This window comes from Arachis duranensis, chromosome 4 (genome assembly GCF_000817695.3).
Source record: "Arachis duranensis cultivar V14167 chromosome 4, aradu.V14167.gnm2.J7QH, whole genome shotgun sequence".
NCBI classification, from domain to species: domain Eukaryota; kingdom Viridiplantae; phylum Streptophyta; class Magnoliopsida; order Fabales; family Fabaceae; genus Arachis; species Arachis duranensis.
In genome coordinates this window covers 103284723-103289423 of record NC_029775.3, presented here as the reverse complement: position 1 = coordinate 103289423, position 4701 = coordinate 103284723, and positions in this window count along the sequence as shown.

The following is a 4701-nucleotide window of genomic DNA, read 5'->3' as shown; positions in this document are numbered from 1 at the left end:
CAATGGCTACATCCCATCCTCTCAGTGAAAATGGTCCAAATGCTCTGTCACGGCACGGCTAATCATCTGTCGGTTCTCGATCATGTTGGAATAGAATCCCCTGATTCTTTTGCGTTTGTCATCACGCCCAGCAATCGCGAGTTTGAAGCTCGTGACAGTCATTCAATCCCGCAATTCTACTCGGAATACCATAGACAAGGTTAGACTTTCCGGATTCCCATGAATGCCTCCATCAATTCTAGCTTATACCACGAAGATTCTGATTAAGGAATCCAAGAGATATGCCCCCGGTCTAAGGTAGAACGGAAGTGGTTGTCAGTCACGCGTTCATAGGTGAGAATGATGATGAGTGTCACAGATCATTACATTCATCATGTTAAAGTGCAACGAATATCTTAGAATAAGAACAAGCGGAATTGAATAGAAAATAGTAGTAATTGCATTGAAACTTGAGGTACAGCAGAGCTCCACACCCTTAATCTATGGTGTGTAGAAACTCCACCGTTGAAAATACATAAGTGATGAAGGTTCAGGCATGGCCGAATGGCCAGCCCCCCAAAACGTGATCAATAGTCTCCTAAGGTGAATAATAAAATAAAACTGAGACCAAAGATGTAACGTGGTCAAAAGACACTAAATACAATAGTAAAATGTTCTATTTATACTAAACTAGCTACTAGGGTTTACAAAAGTAAGTAATTGATGCAGAAATCCACTTCCGAGGCCCACTTGGTGTGTGCTTGGGCTGAGCTTGATCTATACACGAGCTGAGGCTTATCTTGGAGTTGAACGCCAAGTTGTAACGTGTTTCTGGCGTTCAACTCTGGTTCGTGACGTGTTTCTGGCGTTTGACTCTTGAATGGAGCATGGAACTGGCGTTGAGCGCCAGTTTACATCATCTAATCACGAATAAGGTATGAACTATTATATATTTCTGCAAAGCTCTGGATGTCTACTTTCCAACGCCGTTGAGAGCGCGCCATTTGGAATTCTCTAGCTCCATAAAATCCATTTCGAGTGCAGGGAGGTCAGATTCCAACAGCATCAGCAGTCCTTTATCAGCCTTTTATCAGAGTTTTGCTCAGGTCCCTCAATTTCAGCCAAAAATTACCTGAAATCACAAAAAACACACACAAATTCATAGTAAAGTCCAGAAATTTGAATTTAGCATAAAAACTAATGAAAACATCCCTAAAAGTAGCTAGGTCCTACTAAAAACTATCTAAAAACAATGCCAAAAAGCGTATAAATTATCCGCTCATCACAACACCAAACTTAAATTGTTGCTTGTCCCCAAGCAACTAAAAATAAATTAGGATAAAAAGAAGAGAATATACTATGAATCCCAAAATATCAATGAAATTTAATTCTAATTAGATGAGCGGGAATTGTAGCTTTTTACTTCTGAACAGTTTTGGCATCTCACTTTCTCCTTTGAAGTTTAGAATGATTGGCATCTATAGGAACTTAGAATTTCAGATAGTGTTATTGATTTTCCTAGTTAAGTTTGTTGATTCTTGAACACAGCTACTTTTATAAGTCTTGGTCGTGGCCCTAAGCACTTTGTTTTCCAGTATTACCACCGGATACATAAATGCCACAGACACATGACTGGGTGAACCTTTTCAGATTGTGACTGAGCTTTGCTAAAGTCCCCAGTTAGAGGTGTCCAGAGCTATTAAGCACACTCTTTTTGCTTTGGATCATGACTTTAACCACTCAGTCTCAAGCTTTTCACTTGGACCTGCATGCCACAAGCACATGGTTAGGGACAGCTTGATTTAGCCGCTTAGGCCTGGATTTTATTTCCTTGGGCCCTCCTATCCATTGATGCTCAAAGCCTTAGATTCTTTTTACCCTTGCCTTTTGGTTTTAAGGGCTATTGGCTTTTTCTGCTTGCTTTTTCTCTTTTTTTTTGCCACTTCTCTTTTTTTTTCGCAAGCTTTTGCTTTTTCACTGCTTTTTCTTGCTTCAAGAATCAATTTCATAATTTTTCAGATTATCAATAGCATTTCTCTTTGATCATCATTCTTTCAAGAGCCAACAATTTTAACATTCATAAACAACAAGATCAAAAATAGGCACTGTTCAAGCATTTATTCAGAATACAAAAAGTATTGTCACCACATCAATATAATTGAACTAAATTCAAGGATAATTTCGAAATTCATGTACTTCTTGTTCTTTTGAATTAAAACATATTTCATTTAAGAGAGGTGAAGGATTTATGGAATTTATTCATAGCTTTAAGACATAGTTACTACATACTAATGATCATGAAGTAGAGACACAAAACATAGATAAACATGTAGCATAAAAATTGAAAAACAGAGAAATAAGAACAAGGAATGAGTCCACCTTAGTGGCGTCTTCTTCTTGAAGGAGCAATGATGTCCTTGAGTTCTTCTATGTCTCTTCCTTGCCTTTGTTGCTCCTCCCTCATTGCTCTTTGATCTTCTCTAATTTCATGGAGAATGATGGAGTGCTCTTGATGTTCCACCCTTAATTGATCCACATTATAACTCAAATCTTCAAGAGAAGTGTTGAGTTGTTCCCAATAGTTGTTGGGAGAAAAGTGCATCCCTTGAGGCATCTCTGGGATTTCTTGGTGATAAGCTTCCTCATGCGTCTCTTGGGTTCCATGAGTAGGCTCTCTTGTTTGCTCCATCCTTTTCTTAGTGATGGACTTTTCCTCCTCAATAGGGATATCTCCTTCTATGATAACTCCAGCTGAGTAACATAGATGGCAAATAAGATGAGGAAAAGCTAGCCTTGCCAAAGTAGAGGGCTTATCGGCTATTTTGTAGAAATCAAGGAAGATGACTTTATGAACTTCTACTTCCTCTCCATTCATGATGCTATGGATCATGATGGCCCAATCCACAGTAACTTCAGATCGGTTGCTATTGGGGATGATGGAGCGTTGGATGAACTCCAACCATCTTCTAGCCACAAGCTTGAGGTCCAGTCTTCTTAATTGAACCGGCTTGCCTTTGGAGTCTCTTTTCCATTGGGCTCCTTCAACACATATGTCCCTAAGGACTTGGTCCAACCTTTGATCAAAATTGACCCTTCTTGTGTAGGGGTGTGCATCTCCTTGCATCATGGGCAAGTTGAATGCCAACCTCACATTTTCCAGACTAAAATCTAAGTATTTCCCCCGAACCATTGTAAGATAGTTCTTTGGATTCGGGTTCTTACTTTGATCATGGTTCCTAGTGATCCATGCATTGGCATAGAACTCTTGAACCATTAAGATTCTGACTTGTTGCATGGGGTTGGTCAGAACTTCCCAACCTCTTCTTTGGATCTCATGTCGGATTTCCGGATACTCATTTTTCTTGAGCTTGAAAGGGACCTCGGGGATCACCTTCTTCTTGGCCACAACATCATAGAAGTGGTCTTGATGGGCTTTGGAGATGAATCTTTCCATCTCCCATGACTCGGAGGTGGAAGCTTTTGCCTTCCCTTTTCCTTTTCTAGAGGATTCTCCGGCCTTAGGTGCCATCAATGGTTATGTAAAAACAAAAAGCTATGCTTTTACCACACCAAACTTAAAATATTGCTCGCCCTCAAGCAAGAGAAGAAAGAAAAGAAGAAGAAGAAGAGAAAATATGGAGGGGAGGAAGGGAGATGTATTCGGCTAAGGTGTAGGAGAGGAGGTTGTGTTGTGTGAAAATTAAGGAGAATGAAGGGGTTTATATAGTGAGGGGAGAGGGAGTAGGTTCGGCCATTTAGGGTGGGTTTGGGTGGGAAAGAAATTTGAATTTTGAAGGTAGGTGGGATTTCTGGGGAAGAGTGAATGGATGTGAGTGGTGAAGAGGGTAATTGGGAAGAGAGATTGAGGTGATTGGTGAAGGGTTTTGGGGAAGAGTGTTTATTGGAAAGAGGGGATGAATGTTGAGAAGAGGGGAGAATATGGTAGGTGGGGATCCTGTGGGGTCCACAGATCCTGAGGTGATCTTGTGGGGTCCACAGATCCTGAGGTGTCAAGGATTTATGTCCCTGCACCAATTAGGCATGTAAAATGCCTTTGCATGCAATTCTGATGTTTAAACGCCGAAGTGATGCATGTTCTGGGCGTTCAACGCCCATGTGCAGCATGTTTTTGGCGTTGAACGCCAGTTCCATGCTTGTTTCTGGCGTTCAGCGCCAACTCTCCTCAGGGTGCATTCTTGGCGTTTGAACGCCAGGGTGTTGCTTGTTTCTGGCGTTCAACACCAGATCCATGCTCTGTTCTGGCGTTGAACGCCAGCCAGACGCTCCTTACTGGTGTTTAAACGCCAGTAAGTCCTTCCTCCAAAGTGTGATTTTTCTTCTGCTGTTTTTTATTCTATTTTTAATTTTAATATTTTTTTCGTGACTCTACATGATCATGTACCTAATAAAACATAAAAGAACAATAAAATAAAAATAAAATTAGATAAATAAAAATTGGGTTGCCTCCCAATAAGCGCTTCTTTAATGTCACTAGCTTGACAGTGGGCTCTCATGGAGCCTCATAGAAGTTCAGAGTATGATGAAGGCCTCCCAACACCAAACTTAGAGTTTGAATGTGGGGTCTTCTCAACACCAAACTTAGAGTTTGGTTGTGGCCTCCCAACACCAAACTTAGAGTTTGATTGTGGGGGCTTTGTTTGACTCTATATTGAGAGAAGCTTTTCATGCTTCCTCTCCATTGTTAAAGAAGAAGATCCTTGA